Genomic DNA, 19,384 nt, shown 5'->3' on the forward strand with positions numbered 1-19,384 from the left:
CCAAGCTTAATCGAGTCCCCCCAAGCGGTATAAGCGACAGCTTTAGGCAATCTAATAGCATTCTCTTAAGTGCTCGTAATACTTCCGAGAGCCTGAGTAGAACTACCCCCTTTAACAGCAAAGCGAGCCGACAACATCAAGGACAAAAGCAAAGGAACAGTGCCACCATTCAGACAAAGGAGTCAATGGAACGCCCAGAGGAATGTTTCCACTGCCGGGACCTGAACATGGAGTTTAATGAAGTCCGAGCTCAACAGAGAGCCTTGGAGGACCTAGTCCGCAGCATGGAGAATCGGATGCAGGATCAAGTCCGTAGCTTGGAGAATCGGTTGGAAGAGCAAGTCAAAATCCTTCACGATAAGTATAGAGCAGAGATGAATCTCTTTCTGCACAGGGTCCACTCCCTTCATGAACAATTCAGTACTCTACACAACAGATGCTGCCACGCTGAAGAGCGGATTGAAATTCTCAAGCAAATGATGGACAAGAAAGACGCTACATCCTCCTCCAGCGCCAAGCCAATCGAAGCTGCCCAGGATCCAGAGGAATCAACTGCAAGAAAGATGAGCCACATCGAGATTGACTAGCCATGTTTTGTAAATGTAAATTTTGGGGACAACAGTATGTTAAAATCTATAGTAGTATAAGTAGCAATAGGAACAGTCCAGCTAAAGTAAGGACCAAGGAAAAATCCCTTTTTGTAATTCCTTGGCCTCAAAATGCTCCTGAAGCATCTTATGTAAGGCTTTAGCCTCCTCCTTTTTTCAGATTAATGCATAGCACCCGACCTTTGTCTAAAAAAATAAAAATAAAACATAATTTTATATATCACATTAAAATAATAATAATTCAAAATTTTAACTATTAAAACATAAAAACTTAAATAATTAGTATAATCCTATAGACATCAAAACATTTATCTCATAATACATATCATATTAAAAAAAATAAAATCATAACAATAAATTATAACTTTATTATTCTCCATTTCTATTACTTCAAATCAGCATTGGAAGCACAACTAATACATAATGAACATCATTCAAATCAGCATTGGAAGCACAGCTAATACATAATGAACATCATTCAACTGATAGGGTCGAGTACAAATAAAATTTCTCCTACATTGTTTTTGTAAGCCCCCATTATCCCAAAATTCTAAAGCTACTTGTCGTATTACATATGTACACATATATATGCCCAAAAAAACATGTAAAATTAAACATATACAAAATATCATACCAGAAGGCTAATGCGATGAACCCTCTTTTTTCATAATTTATTTTAGTTGGATAGGCCTTGTAACATTAAGGCCTGGAACTTTGTAAGCTACTATAGGTTGCTCACACTGCTAGAGAAAGATGGGTTTATTAGTCCCTGCTAACTGCTAACTGAAAATCTTCAATTTGTTGTCGCAAACTAGTTATTCCATCCTCATTTTTGTGATGATATTTCGTTATTTCAATATGGTTGTTTCAATATGGCCATAACTGATGTGATACTACACGAAGGAGAGGACACGACTAGTTGAGAGGAGTGACAACCAATTTGCAGATATAGTCATCAACCCAAAACTGTGTGCAAGACCGTTCATATCTCTGCAAACATTGTTAAAGGGCCATTGGCCAGGTGCCATTCTCCATTTTCATTAAGGATTTGAGCGTAATAGTATTGCTGGTGGTTTATTCCTGGGTATGTCTCCTTTCTTCTACTATGCATCCTCTTGTTGGATTGTAAGTGTTCTTTCTTGAGTGCAGACCCTTGTTGGGTAGTACGTGTTGATTTTGGGTTGTCGTTTTATAGTTGTCTAGATACTTGGCGTGGGATAGTATCTTGGCTGTTCTGGTTGGTGAGGGATTGTTTTCTCTTATATAGCTTTTTCCCTCATAGCGAATGTGTCCATACCCGTTGATTGAGGTGCTTCTCATCACCCTACTATTTCTCTGCGCTTTCTTCATACTATTCCTCATATGGGTGGAATACTCTAACCCCCCCACGTCGGAAAACAAATGCCTCTCAAGAAAGAGACTCTATGTGGGGATCTGGTTGAGACTGCACCCGGGTCTGAGGGAAAATTGGAACATAAGGATCTTAGAATATTGTGGAACAAGTGGTTAAACTCATATATTATTTCTCGACCTTTCAAAGACATTGGATGTAGATGTTGTTTTAGATGGTGGAGAGTCTTTGGCTGCTAGTCGTGTTGTTGTTGCAAGCTCTGAGAGAGGATACTTGGTTGGGGGACATCATTGGTTTTTTCCTAGACTTTGAACTCTAGTGCAGGAGTTGGGCTTCGACGTCGGGACAAGGGTGTCGGAGTGGTGAAGGTTCCCGGGGACCTTTTTCCGACATTCACCAGTACTACTTTCCAGTTGACTTCTTACATTTATGGTGGTTGTTTCCTGGGCTTTGGCTCTATACCTCAAGTGTTGTCTTTTGGCGGTGACCCTTTATTGCTCTGACATTCTCACTCCTCCCTCGGTTCTTGACCACTGGGCATTAGACAAGATATTTCTCTCTATTCCAGTTTGGGGGTCTCAGGCATTTCTAGAAATTCTCGGGATGATCTGACATCTTGATTTACCACTGCCCACCCTGGGGATTTTTATTCTCTTGGTTTTCCCTTCATGGGTCTTAAGCAACTTCGAGGTCACCCGTATCCTGTGAATATATATGTTTTGCTAACATCCTTGTTGTACTCATTTTGCGTCCCAATTTACATTTATTTCCCTTTTGGGTCACCTGCCGAGGTTTGGTGTGATTGACATTCCTCCATTTATGGACCTTCTTGTTATGCGAGCAGGCTCGTGCTGAGGTGGCACCAATTGCACTGTTGGATGCCTTTGGATATTACAACGTTCAACTGTGTGGAAGTCAATGCTCAAGGTGACGGGGATGGATGAGATCATTAGCATTCTCTACGCTGATGTCTTGGTACAAGAGGCCTTTGTGAAGGCCACATTGGAGGCGGAAAGAACTCACGCGCAGGGCGCTCATGATCGAGTGACACATTCACATACCATGCATGAGGAGCATGCGTCGCCTTCGATTTGAAATACATCGACCTCTCCTCTACTTGGGCGCAACACGATGTTCTGAGGTGTCAATACAGAACATTCGAGGCACAGAGGTGGTAGACACAAAAATATCAAATGTACAAAGATGCCCAAGCTATTGAGTTTTGGCCATGAAGTACTGTGGGATCGGGTGGTTAGCTTGCATAATAGGGCTTTGGTCGTTTATTGGTTATTTGCACATGCTAGGGATATGGAATTGAAGGAGTGGGTTTCAACACAATGGACCACCATTCTGGGATATACGCCCAAGGTTAGAAAACTTCTAAATCAGTGGTTCAACTTCCATTTCTTGCACAAGGAGGATGCAGATCAGATTCGCGCCATGCCGTGGGTTCAGGGTTGCAGTTTCCTGCAACTTAATCAGTGGCATGTTGGGTTTAACCCTCTCCTGGATACCCCTCGAAACAACCTCATTTGGGTCAAGCTTCCTGGACTTCCACTTGAATATTGGACTAGGCGTGCACTGATGGAGATTGGGAATGTGGTCGGAAGCTTTGTTTACATTGATCCTCGAATCTTGGGGGCTCATGATGAGAGGATAGCATGGATTCTTATGGAGGTGAATTACTTTGGGAGCCTGCTGGGTTGCATTGATCTGGAATGGGACTCACTTCATACCAGCCAACACATTGATTATTGGGGATCCACTTTTGCTGCTTACTATGCCATCATACAGACCATCTATTGGAGAGATCCCCACAATGCTTCCTGGGTGGACATCGGCCTCGACGTCATGGAGATCAGGGGAAACCAATGCAGAACTTATCTGATTCTCTCACTCTACCTGGGTCAGACAAAGGTAACCCTTCATCCTCCGATGATCCTATTTTTGGTGATGTTTTAAATTTTCAATCCCTGTCGTTACTAAATTTCAGAGTATCTCATCGGATTCAAAGCTGGGTGGGGAACCTTATACAAGATTACCCCCTATCTTATTGTCACCTCCCTCCCTTAACCCTCACATAATCCGACTTCTATGCCAAGCCCCACTATATTGAACACTATACAGGTCCCTCTTGACCCTATCCTCTCCTTATCATCCCCACCCCTTTCTTGATAACCCCCACTTGTTTCCCTCACTCCCTCATCTCCTCACAATTCGATGGATAGTGACTTGGGTTTCCTGATGCTCAACCCTTTGATGGACCTCTCTACACTTACTGTCCATGATGCCAACGCTCAGGCTGCCTCCTTGATCATTAGACTAGATTCAACCAGAAACATCACCACCCGACGCCATGGGGGGAAGGGCAGTAGGCATTTTCGCGACAAATCATTAGGGAAGCACCTGTTTCATGATTCCAATGGCCTGTTTGACATTCCGGTGTTGGCTATCTCTTCATCTGGGGCACTTACAACACAGAGGCCCCCGGTGACTGATAAATGACCTCCATTATATCATTGAATCTGCGTGGACTAGGGGACACTGCCAAAATGTTGTCCCTACGACATCTTATAAAAACTATTCACCCTGCCATACTAGGTATCCAAGAGACCATGGTTGACGCTGACCAATCCCTCGCATATTTTCGCTCCGTCTACCCACACTGGTGCATGGTGGCCATTGACTCCATGGGCCTATTGCGGGGATATACTACTCTATGGGATCCATACTGGGCCAACCTGAAATCCCATCATTTGTTTGCAGGGATATTACTCTCAGATCACCTTCACAACATGATTGAGAAGATTCATATTTGGAATTTATATGCTCCATATGATGGCATACTTTTCTTTTCGAATCATGTGGAGACTTTAGACATACGTAAGATCAACTTGATGATTATTGCAGGTGATTACAATGTTGTCCTCTCCCAGGATGAATGTTGGGAGCCAAATTGATGCCCCGATCCTCTATCTAAGCACCTTTGCACACTATTTGATGACAACCACCTTGTAGACATTCAATACACACTGATCGTGCCTACGTGGCAAAATGGTATATGTGGTGAGGCATATATTGGGAAGATAAAGGATCGATTCACGATACGCCAAAATTTATTTGAGGTCATGGGGAACCTGCACTCCAAAGTGGAGCATGTATATATATCAGACCACTTCCCTATTGTACTCCAATGGAGGATGGAATCAGTGAGAAAGGGTATTCCTTTCAAGTTCAATCAAACATGGCTGGAAGATAGTGACCTTAATGAAATGGGTAAGACAATTTGGAGATCCTACCCGGCCTGTACAGACACCAATTCCATGAGACATATTAGTGTGAAATTAAAGAACTTAAAGACTTAGGTCAGGGTATGGGAGCACAAAAAAAAGGTGGACATATACCCCGAGTTGAAGATGGTAATGGAAGAAATTCGGGAGATTGGAGAAAGCATAGCCATAACACCTCCCACTATATGCACCATTGAAAGACTGAAACATCTGGAGGGAAGAGAAAAACACATCTAAATTATGCAGGAGAAAACATGGAGACTTAAAAGTCGAGCCATCTGGATACGGTAGGGTGACCACAACACAAAGTTTTTCCATCATCATGCATGTCATAGGAGAAACATCAATTCAATATGGCGCATTAGAGGAACTAATGGAAATTACAAGATAACAGATGCAGAGTTACAAAGAGAGTCTATATATTATTTTAGAAACATATTCTTATAAAGAAGGGGTCACCATATTGAAGATCAACTCTGGGCGACCGAGGGATACCCGAGAATGTTTGATAGAGAGGCAAATGAATTACTTTATAAGAATGTTACCATGGATGAGATACACTTTGTATTGAAATCCTTCGCCAAGGACAAATGCCCTGGCCCGGATGGGTGGATGGTTGAGTTGTTCCTACATTTTTTTGAATTGATGGGACAAGAACTCTTAGATATGGTTGAAGAATCTCGTTGCAGGAGATATATTTCTGGAGCTATAAAATCAACCTTTATCACTCTCATACTGAAGGTATCAACACCTGACACTTTCTCTGACTTCAGGCTGATTTCCTTATGCAACATCATTTACAAGCTCATATCCAAGGTCATTGCTGGGAGAATAAAGGATATATTGTCAGCTCATATCTCCAGAGAACAATTTGGTTTTCTACATGACAGGTCAATTCATGATGCTATTGCTATTGCTCAAGAATGCATTCACACTATACACACTAAAAAATTAGAAGCAGTTGTGATGAATATTGATTTAATGAGGGCATATGACTGTGTGGACTGGGCTTTTCTTTAGATTATCCTCCTGAAGATTGGATTGGAGATATACAACGTGGAATGGATCATGGCATGCGTTAAAGATGTATGGCTTATTGTCCTGATAAATGGGTTCCCAACTGATTTCTTCTGTGCAGGAAGAGGATTAAGACAAGGATGCTCATTATCACCACTTCTTTTCATCCTGATTATGGATGGTACCAACAAGAAGATTATTCAGGAAAATCAATTAGGGAATTTCAGGGGAGTGCATATGACTCCTGAGGTTAGTTCACCCACCTTTTCTTTGTTGATGATATAATTACATTTGGCATTATCTCCAGGACACAATGGGAGGCCCTCCACAATATATTTATCCGATTTAGTGAGGCTTCTGGGCTCAATGTGAATGGCATGAGATCCTTCCTTATTTATTCAACTAGTGACATGGCGAGATATGTTAGGTCCCTATACTACTAGTGTAACCCCTTATTGTTATTAGTGCAACCCCCTTATTGTATTATTGTGCCCATATAGTCCCCAAGTTGTTATTATTATGCCCCATAGAAGCCCACTATTGTTATTGTTGTGCCCCTACAATATTATTGCTATGTAGGCTCTGATTGTATTGGGACCCCTTAGTCTCCTATATTTAAAAAGGAGGTCTTGTCATTTGTATTATCCAAGAATTGTTCACTTGTGTAAAAGGAGGTTTCCCCTTCGAAGAGGCTAATTTCTATGTCGTTGATCTATCTTTTCTATCTTTTTGTGAGCTGGTTTCATAACATTTGGTATCAGAGCTTTGGATTCTAGGGTTTCGCCGCTCCAAACAGGTCATCGTGGAATTTTCGCTATAACTTTTTCGCTACGAAGTTTCAGAAGCTTAACAAAAAACCCATTTGCACCGAAATCGTTCTAAACCTCAAGTACAAATTTCGGATACTGTGTTGCTATATTTTCAGAGATATGATTTGAGGAAGGTAGGGTTTTTGCAAGCTCCAAAATTCCATCTCAAATAGGTCATCGTGACATTTTCGCTATAATTTTGTTACTATGAAGGTTCAAACTCTGAAATTAAAACCCATTTGATCTGAAATCTTGGTGAAGCTTGGGCTCGAATTTCAGATCTTGTTTCACTATATTTTAGGAGATATGGTGCAGCACATTTATGGTTTTTGGAAGCTCCTAAATTACATCCCAAATAGGTGATCTTGGGAAAATCGTCATAACTTTCTCGTTGAGCATCAAATTGAAATTTAGTAAGAAGTTACAGAAAGAGGATAGCCAGTACTTCTCTCTGTATCGTTTCAGGTTCGAAGGTCAAAAAATTGACACATGGAACTTCAAAGAAGTTTTCTCTACTAAAAAAGTATATAATCAAGTCATCTTGGGAGATTGGGCATAAGTATATAATCCAATTTCGATTAGAATTGTGGCATTGGAAGGATATGCAGAGGGCTACCGCAGGACGCAATTCAAGACCTTGGAGATCTGAACTTTTAGAGATACAATAGATTCAAGTTCGAGATTCTAAAAGCAAGAAAAAGAATGTCTCAAATCAAGAAAATAGAAACACCTAGTAATCAAAATTGGATGGATGATTTGAAGAATGCGATCGAAGCTAAGATAAACGATTTAATCTATGTCATGGAAGTTGATATCGATGGTATGGAAGCATATTGGAAGAAAGGCATGGAATATTTGAAGAAAGACATGGAAGGTTTGAAGGAAGGTGGGACAAAGCTGTTATAAGAAAGGCCTCTTAATGGCGAAAATGTAGTAGAGGAAACTCATGATGAGAACAAAAGTAATGTTAATCACGATTTCATAGAATCTAACGTTGGATTGAAGACCCAACATATTCAAAATATAGATATGAGGAAGTTTGACGATAAGGATCCTGTAACATGGATACTACATATGGAGAATATTTTGATCTACATAATGTGCAAAACACACAAAAGGTACGTATTGCATCTTCATATTTAGAACCGAATCAATTTGTATGGTGTAGAGGGATTTTTTCTCGTAAAAAACTTGTCACCTAGTCAATTTTCACGGAGGAAATGATAGCTTATGAGGATACAAAGATAAACATCTTCTTTAGCCAATTGGTAAATCTCAAACAAAAGGGTTCAATGGTAGAGCACATTGAGGACTTCCAAAAATTGAATATAAGGGTAAACGATATTCCAGAGAAGCGTAGGATTGAAGTCTTCATGCACTACAACAAAACCAGCGATTAGCGTCCCTTTTTACTTCTTTTTTTGCATCTAGAGCCCATTTTTGGTGCTATTTGCATCCATTTATCAAATATGGTGCAAAACTTGACACAAAATTTGCATCAAGTTTTGCACCAAATCTTACACCAAGTTTAGCACCAGGTATTGCAATAGGTTTTGCACCACGTTTTGCACCAAATTTTATGCCAAGTTTTGTGTCATCCTTTGCACCAGGTTTTGCATCAATTTTGGCATCTATTTTTGTTTGACATACTTTTGCATCCTCATTTGCATCCACTTTTTGCACCTACACTTGCATCAACTTTTGCATCCTTTTTAAAATCATTTTTTGCATCCATTTTTTCATCCATTTGTGCATCACTTTTGCACCACGTTTTACATCGAGTTTTGTGTCTAGTTTTGCATATAATTTTGCATCTACTTTTGTGGCATCCACTTTTCCATCTTGTTTGGCATCCATATTTACATCCTCTTTTGCATCTATTATTGTACCCACTATTGCATCTAATATTTTTGTGCCACAATTGGCGCCTAGTTTGGCACCTCCTTTTGCACCCACTTTTGATTATAATTTTGCATCCACGTTTGCATCCTCATTTGCATCTAGGTTTTCATCAACTACTACATCTATTTTTGCATCCCTTTTTGTATCCAATTTTGGACCAGGATTTGCATCGGGTTTTGTGTCTCGTTTTGCATCTACTTTTGCATCGACTTCTATTGCATCCACTTTTGCATACAATTTTGCATCCACTGTTACACCCATTTTAAATTTCACTTTTTACATCCCTTTTTACATCTTCATTTGCATCATACTTTGATTCTTTTTTTTCATCTATCATTACATCCACTTTTGTTATGCCATAATTTGCACTATGTTTTGCACTCACTATTGTATCCACGTTTGCTTCCAATTTTGCATCCATGTTCACATCCTCTTTTGCATCAAATATTGCATCTATTTTTGCATCCACTTTTGTGTTAGGTTTATGCATTGGGTTTTGCATCTCGTTTTGTATCTACTTTTGCATCTACTTCCATTGTATCCATTTTTTTCATCCAATTTTGTTTGGCTGTTGCATCAATGTTTGCTTCCACTTTTACATCCATTTTTGCATCTTATTTTGCATATTTTTTGTCTATTGTTACATCCACTTTTGTTGCACTATATCTTGCGCCTACCATTGCAACCACATTTGCTTCCACGTTTGCATCCACATTTGCATCCTCTTTTGTGTTCAAGTTTGCATCAGATATTGTGTATGTTTTTGCATCCCCTATTGTATCCACTTTTGTTTCATCCATTTTTTCATCTACTTTTGTGTCCGTTGTTGCATCCACATTTGTTTCACCACAGTTTGTGCCAAGTTTTACACCTACCATTGGACCCATGTTTGCTTCCACTTTTTCCTTCATGTTTGCATCCAAGTTTGCATTGACAACTGCATCTACTTTTGCATCCACTTTTGTGTTAGGTTTTTCATGTTGTTGTGCATCTACTTATGTTGTATCCACTTTTCATCCAATTTTACTTCTATTGTTGCCCCCATTTCTATGTTCGCTTTTGCATCCCTTTTCCAACACTCATCATATTTTCTGCATTGATGATATTCCTTATGGCATTGAAAATTATGAACAATTGATGACAATGTCAATAATATTGACAATGATGAAAATGAAGATGATGGCGATGACATGAATTGTGATTATGATGATAAAGACGATAGTGGTTACAATGACATTAATGATGATGATGGCAATGATTATGATGATGACGACACTAATGACCTTGGCGAATCTTCCCAATTTTAGATGTTGTCATTGTCATAATCATAAGCATTATCTTTGGTGTCATCATCATCATTTTCATCTAGGTCATCATCAAAAACAATAATGGCATGAATGATGATGATGATTACAACAATGTTGATAGAAATTACATTAATGATGATGATGGGGATGATAAAAATGACAATGACGATGATAATGGTGGTGATGATGATGATCATCGATCATCTCTCAAAAATAGAGTTGTTATTTCTCTTACGTATATCAATGTGTCCTAAACAACCCTTTTCTAGCACTGATCACATTTTTTGGGTTGATGATATTTCTTACAACGTCTATAATTATAAACAATTGCAAACGATGTCCATAATGATGATGATGATGGAGCTGATGATGATGGCATGAATGGTGATTATGATGATAATGTAATGATGGCAATAACGATGACAAGGATGATGGTGATGATGATGACAATGATTATGATAATGAGAATGAACAATTACTAGTTTCACTACCATCTTCTGGATACATATTACTATCATACTTTTTAAATTTTCTGTCTCTCTTGAGGTATCTTACTATAATGGTGTTGTCAACACTAGAAAGATATCTTGTTGTAATGGTGGTTCTAATGTTAGCACTAGCAAAGTTTTTGTTAAATTTTGGTTAAAAAAAATCGATTTATGCAATTATTTTGACAATCTATGTAAAAAAGTAAATAACATCCAATTATTTTGACTGTAGTCCCATTGATTATCATGAATTCACCAGTCTGAAGACCATCTTCTACATACATATTATTATTAAACTTTTTGCATTATATCCCTCTTATATCTTGTTGTAATGGCAGTATTAGCACTAAAAAAATATCTTGTTGTAATGGTGATGTTAGTATTAGCACTAGAAAAATCACTAAATTTTGGTAAAAAAAAGTTTATCATTTATTTATTTTTAATTTGGGAAATTTTTGTTTTTATTTTTTTTGTTTTTAATTCTATTTTTATGCAGTAATATTTTTTTTGGTTGAATTTTGGTAGTAACTAGTTTTTGGTCGAATCATATGTATTAACCATGTTCTTTATGCTACAAGTCTAATTGTTGGGACAAAATTGCTCTTTCAAATAAGTTGCAAAAGCTATTTTACATCCATTGTTGCACCCATGTTTACACCCACTTTTACATCCCTTTTTGCATCCTATTTTTCATCTTCATTTGCTTCTTTTTTTGCATCTATCATTACATCTACTTTTGTTGTGACAAAATTTGTTCCATGTTTTGCACATACTGTTGTACCCACGTTTGCTTCCAATTTTGCATCCATCTTCACATCCTCTTTTGCATAAAATATTTCATCTATTTTTGCATCCACTTTTGTGTTGGGTTTTGCATCTCATTTTGTATCTTCTTTTGCATGTACTTCCATTTCATCCATATTTTGCATCCAATTTTGTTTCTCATGTTGCACCCGTGTTTGCATCCACTTTTACATCCCTTATAGCATCTTGTTTTGCATCTAAGTTTGCATATTTTTTTGTGTCTATTATTACATCCACCTTTTTTGTGCTATTATTTGTGCCATATCTTATGCCTATCATTGCAACCCACATTTTCTTCCACTATTGCATCCATATTTGCATCCTCTTTTGTGTCCAAGTTTGCATCAAATATTGTTTGTGTTTTTTGCATCCCATTTCGAATTTACTTTTACATCCACTTTTGATTTGTCTAGTTTTGCAACTAATTTTATGTTCACTATTGCACCCATGTTTGGCCCATGTTTACATCCCTTTTTTCATCCAATTTTTCCTCCTTTTTGCATTCAAGTTTGTGTCCCTTTTTTTTACATTCATTGGAGTATCCACATTTGTTTCACCACAATTCATGCTAAGTTTTATGCCTACTATTGTGCCCATGTTTTCTTCCACTTTTTCATCCATGTTTGAGTCCTATTTTGTGTTCAAGTTTGTATGAACTATTGCATCTACTTTTTCATCCACTTTTGTTCAATTTTTCTGTCTTGTTCTGCATCTACTTATGTTGTGTCCACTCTTCATCCAAATTTACGTCTATTTTTACCCCCATTTTTTTGTTTACTTTTGCATCCATTTTCCAACGCACATCATATCTTTTGCATTGATTATATTTCTTATGACATTGAAAATTATGAACAACTGATGACAATGTCAATAATTATAACGATGATGATAATGAAGATGATGACAATGACATGAATTGCAATTGTTATGATAATGACAATGATGATAAAGACGATGGGAGTTACAATGACAATGATGATGATGCTAATGACCTTGGCCATTCCTCCCAATTTTTAAATGTTATCATGGTAAAAATCATAATAATTATCTTTGGCGTCATCTTCCAAGTCATCATCATCTGATCATCATTATCATTATTTTCATCTTGGTCATAATCAAGAACAATAATGGCATGAATGATGATTATGATGTTCATGATGAAGATGACACAAATTATGATAAAACTTATATTAGTTATGATGATGGGGATGATGACAATTATAATGACGATGATAATGGTAGTGATGTTGATGATCATCAATCATTTCTAAAAAATAAAGTGGTTATTTTTCTTTCATATATCATGTGTCCTAAGGTTGGTGATATTTCTTATGATACCTATAATTATGAACAATTGACAACAATATACAAAATCATGATGATGATGATGATCATGAAGAAGACATGAATGGTGATTATGATGATAATGAAATGATGACAATAATGATCACATTTATGGTGGTGATGATGGCAATAATGAAGATGATGACCCTCCCTCTAAACTAGCGAGGTACTCATAATGAGACAAAAAAGTACTCTCAAGTTGAAATATTCATATAAGAAGGGATCTAGATTGATAAGCATCAATGATGATTTACATCATCATAGCCAAAATTTTCAAAATAGTAAGGCCTTGACTAACAAGTTTATCTCTCCATTAGATCAGAGCACAATGTTGGGAGGCATAAATTTGGACACCACTGCCTTTCAAGGCACTTAACCCACCAAGATGTTTACCAGGTATGTCCTCACATGATCATTTCCTAATCCACTATCATAATATTTGACACCAGAAAATGTCAATCCTCATGACAATTCTTATCTTGGATTAATGTACTTGACTTATGGCGATTAGTCCTAGTCAATGTCCAAATTCTCAAAGAATATTGGTCCCAGATGTTTATCCAATCCACCATTATCCCTACTAGTGCCTTTACTAGGCTTATCATTGTTAATCCTAGCCATAGTACATGACACATGGATAACATGGTGTCTAACCTCACTCCCTCTCAACCAGGGAGGAAACATCCACAAGCATAAGATTTTCTCAAGAATACCCATCATTTTCGTAGAGAATAACATCATTAATTTGTTTTCATCACATGACGACTTTATGATTAAGCATTCATAGATTTGTGGCAAAATATTTCCCCTTTTGTATTTGTGATGAAATACAATAAAAAAGTGAAAGCCAAAATCATTAAACATACACTATATTGATTTATCTAAGTCTAAACTCTAAGGTTGAAGTGACAATTCATGTAAATCTTATATCTATGAGTTGTGCCAAACTTATGAAAACCTTATTCCCTAACTCCTATATATAAGAAAATGAAAAAGAAAGAAAAATAAGGGCCAATAAATGGTAACTCATGTATTCACTCCCTCTTTGGAAAATATATGAATATATACACTCCTAGTCACACTTGATCACATGTATGTGATGGTTAAATCATGAATTCTTCTTTTCTCCTTGCATTTTCACTTCATCATTTAAGCACCTAATTGAGGATCTAAGGAATATTTGTTTCCTAAGGCTTTCATGTCTACTCTTGGTTTACTTATGTCACACTACTGTCAATTTATGTGACAGAGTGAAATACATAAGTTTGTGGAGTTATTATAGAGGTGTATTGAGTTCGTAACCACACACACATGTATTACATCTCATTGATCCACATGTGTGGGTTGGAGACTCATTTCTTGACAACTTTAATGGAGACTACTTTGTGGCTTTAATGGTATAGCTTACAAAATATCTTGTTAAACATTTCGATTCATTCTTTCTTTTCCTCGAGACACTTATAATATTGAAGTCACTCCCAACAATCCATGGAGATGGGGAGTATAAATTACTTGTGCTAGAAATAGAATTGAGAAATAGAGGTTTTCCATTTGCGATATTGGAGTCATAGACATTGGATACATGGTAGTAGTCCTCAATGTCAATTAACTAAAATTGTATTGTCATAATGTGAAAAGAGGTAAACATATTGGTAACCTTGATGTCTTAATCATTTCAAATAATAACCATTCCACCCAAGTATCTCTAAGCATCAATCACTACTACTTGGAAATTCCTCCCCCATTTTCTAATTATATGAGGTTGAACCTCACTTAATATTTTTGCTTCTTATATCAACATTATTTATGGGTGCTTTGCATACCATTTTTCTTTTAGGAGTTTGTTTTCGCTTACTATTGACGCCCCTCATGTTCCAAGACTATTTTCATCAAAAATTTACATAGAAAGAAAGTATAAAGTGACTAAAAAGAAAAATGTCTCAAGATTTAAGTGCTTGGACAATTCCACTTCATGACTCCTATATTTCCTTAACCTAGGACCAAATGGTGAACTTGATGGCCTTAAGGGAAATTGATCAATGAAAATCTAAAAAAGAGGTGATTTTTGACTTTATCACATACAATTTAATATACTAAAAAAAATATCCATAACAATTTCATCAATCAATGAATCATTAAAAAAATATCCAAAACAATTTCATCAAGCAAAGAATCATTGCATTATAAAATACAATCTATAAACATTTTGGGAAAGTTTTGCTAAAACATGCTTAAAAATAAGCATATTTAATATTAATATTTAACAATAATATGGACAATAACACATTTTAATAAATTAAATAACATATTATCAAGCCTAAAAAATGTCACTAACTGAAAACTACAAAGCATGCAACTAATGGAAGTGACCACTCAAGGCCACCACAAGACAATTAATCTATTAAGACCAAGATTAATGGGGACAAAGATCTATAAAGGACAAAGGAAAACCTATTTTAACTTTATTGTTTTATTAGCCTGGTTCAAGATGAACATTTCAAGATATCATGAAGAACATAATTAGTTTTATTGCATTAAGAAAACCCAAGCACATTCTATAACTTAGCAAGAAAGAGATGTATAACACCCATCTCAGCAACACAACACATGACATTAAGTTACTTTACTATATATAATTTAAACTCCTATCATAAAATCACAAATTTAGCATGAATGGAATGTTTAAAATCCATTTTTATAAAAACAAAATATAATTTTTCTTATAGAAAAATATACCAAAAACTAAATATATTTTTCTAGAAAAAAAAAATACTAAAACTAAATATATATTTAAAAAAAAACTAAAACATAAGCAAACTAGAATTTGAATTTGACATTCTTGGTCACTTTCGGAAACATATGGTGGAATGTAATCTCTTTATCCTCATCTTTAGCTTTTTTCTAAAAAATAAAAGCATACAAAAGCGGGAAAGAGCCATAAAGCATGGGGAAGCTTTTTCCTAAGCACAAAAGCATCTAAAAAGTGGAAAATTCCTTTTTTATATGAGGAAATATTATTCACCCAAAAGATTTTTCCCAAATTGAACTAATGAGGAATTTTGGAAATCTTCATAGCCTCCACTTTCCTATATATTAGAGGCTTGGCCATTGAAAAAATGATGGGAATTTTGTATTGTCACGCTCTTGAGATCTGTCTTGGGAGGGAGAGTTTTGGAGCTATGAGTTGGGGGAGGTGATGTTGCAACTATATCTGATTGTTGTAACTTTCCTCCAACTCCTTTATTCATATAGATCAGTTGTTCTTCCTTCCATATGTTTCTATTCATTCTTTACTTCTTCTATTTAACTAATGTATGCATGGGTTTTTGGTTTATATTTATTTATTCAATAATATTTATATGTTTTTTATAGTTTTGATTATTAAGATATTATGTTGTGAAGGTTGCTTTATTCTTTCTCTTATGTGTAGGACCAAGCTTTGGAGCTAGCTAGGAGCGCTTCTTGGATATACGAAAAACTCCAAGAAGACCTGCATGCGAGGACTCACAAGAATTCATTCTCTTTTTCTTAATCTATACTCTACATCTTGATCTACTAAGAATCCTAAGCCTTAGAACAACCTTTCTCTTAATTGGTTTGTCCTAGGTTTCTGAGATAAACTGAGAGGGTTTTGTTTTCATCTAACCATGCATTAAATCCTACAGCAAAATGATATTTAGAAAATTTAATATATTTCACTATGTAAATGAACTTAGTAAAATGAACCCATAGAGGTGGTCATAAATGGAAATAAAAGTAAAACTCTAAACAAGAAGCCAAAAGTGGATTTAACCATGGATGAAAAATTGGGAGTAGAATTGGATGTTAAACTAGCCATCAAAACAATATGCAAACAATGACACAAAAAGGTTTTTAAAGTAAAATTAAAAAAGGGTGCAACACTAGACACAGAGAAGGGAAAAAAATAAGGCATATGAAAGGATACCGAATTGGGTGCAAACAAGGATGCAAAAATGGACACCAAAATGAGGATGCAAAGAATGGTGTAAAATTAGGATGCAAAAAGGATGTAAGAAAAGACACAAAACAAGATGCAAAATGGGACTAAAAAATGGTGAAACCAAGGATGTCAAAGATGATGCATAACTAGATGAAAATTCCAACTAAAATCTAGGTGCAAAATGAGATGCAAATGTGGACACAAAATGTGGCAGAAAAAAGGATGCAAATTTGGAAGCCAAAAAGGATGAAAAACTAGATACCAAAAAGGATGCAAATTTGGACATAAAAAATGGTGCAAAATTGGACACAAAAGAAGAAAAAATGGTGCAAAAATGGGCATAAAAATGGCTCAATTTTGGATGCAAATTGAGATGCAACATTGGATGTAAAATGATGCAACAAATCATTCAAAACTTGGTGCAAAAACAAATGCAAAAGTAGACGAAAAAATGGCTCAAAAGTGAACGTAACAATAGACACAAAATGGGATGCAAAGGTGGATGCAATATATGGTTCAACATAGGATGCAAATTTAGATGCTCAAAAGGATGAAAAATTGGACGCAAGAAATGGTGTTAAAAATGATGCTAAATTGGATGCAACAAATGATGCAAAATTAAATGCAAAATATGGTGCAAAATAGGATGCAAAAAAGGGAGATAAATAAAATGCAAAAGTGGATGCAAAAAATGGTGCAAAAATGCATGCAAAATTTGGCACTAAATCAGATTCAACATATGGTGCAAAATTGGATGGAAAAGATGGTGTAAAAAAAGGCAGAAAAATTGGCACAAAAATAGATGTAAAAATAAGTACAAAATTAGAAGCAAAAGATGGCATAAGACCAGATGCAAAAATTGGCACAAATTGGATGTAAAAAAAGGCGCTAAATAAGATGTTAAAGATGGTGTAAAAATCGATGCAAATTATGACACAAAAATAGAAGCAAAGAATTCCACAAAAGAGGAAGCAAAAAATGATGCAAAAATAGATGCAAAAAAAGGCACAAAACTAGAAGCAAAACCTGTTGTAAAACCAAATGAAAATCTTGGTGCAAAATATGATGCAGAAAATGATGGAAAATTTGGCGTAAAAAAGATGCAAAATTTGGTGCAAAAAAGGACGCTTTAAAAATTGTACAATAGAGCCAGATTTAGCGCCAAGTTGCTCATCCCAATTGAGAAAAAAATGCACTAGAATCTGGTGCTAAATCTGGCGCAAATTGCCTGTTTTGTTGTAGTGATGGGGAATTTAAATGATAACATCCAACATGAGGTTCACCTTTGGGAACTTGATTCATTGGAGAAGACATACAGGTTGGCAAGAAAAATTGAAAGAAAAATTTGGCAACAAGGAAGCCTACCACTCATAACTATAGAGATGGAATTGTTGTTGCTCCTAGCCTTTCACTACCTACAAGGTTGACACAAAAACAATTGGAAGGAAAACAGAGCACAAGGGATATGTTCAATTGTGATAGAAAATACACTAAAGATCATAAGTGTGCTGAGAAGAAATTAATTTACATAGATGGGGAAAGGGAGCGAGAAAAGGAACAAGAAAAGTCAAAATAAGAGGATATACACTAGGAACCAATCCCAGAGAAAGAAGAAATGAATTTGACCATATCTTGTAATGCATTGATAGGAATTACCACTCCTCAAACTCTCAAGATAGAAGGGCATATGAAAAAGAAACTGGTAATAATGTTGATTGATTTGGGTAGTACCCATAATTTTATTCATTGTAAGATAGCCAAGGATTTGAATTGCTTCCTTTATCTAGCACCAGAGTGTCAAGTAATGGTTGCAAATTGAGGAACCATAAATTGCTCTGGAAAGTGCCATAATATCAAGCTATCCATGGGAGAATATGTCTTGAATAGTCCAATTCTTTCCATTCCAATGGGTGGTGTAGATGTTGTACTAGGAGTCCAATGGCTATAATCTTTGGGTACGATAGCTTTTAATTTTCAAGAACTTTTCTTGATTTTTTTTGGGAAGGAAAGAAAGTTGAAAAAGCTTCTAAAGAAATAACAACGGGGCATAATTTCACAATTATGTTCACTAGAGGTTCCCACATCGAAATCATCTATTTCTCCATATCTCCAAAATGTTTTGGACAATCATTCCAAGGTATTTGAGAATCCCAAAGGCATCCCACCTATTCGTGATCATGATCATGCTATTCATTTGATTCCAGGAAGTGTTCCGCCAAACATCAAGCCTTACAGATATCCATATGCCCAAAAGAGTGAAATTGAATGTATGGTTACAGAAATGCTAGAGGTTGGTATAATTCAACCTAGTCAAAGCTCTTTCTCTTCTCCAGTGGTATTGGTACACAAGAAGGATGGATCATGGCGCATGTGTCCAAATTATAGGGAGATCAACAAGCTTACTATTAAAGATAAATTTCTCATTCACGTCATTGATGAATTATTGGATGAATTCCATGGAGAAATTTACTTTACCAAGTCGGATCTTCGTTCAAGATATCAT

Source organism: Pinus tabuliformis, chromosome 2_1 (genome assembly GCF_031772625.1).
Source record: "Pinus tabuliformis cultivar Carrire ecotype Pingquan chromosome 2_1, CPIR1, whole genome shotgun sequence".
In the NCBI taxonomy this organism is placed as follows: domain Eukaryota; kingdom Viridiplantae; phylum Streptophyta; class Pinopsida; order Pinales; family Pinaceae; genus Pinus; species Pinus tabuliformis.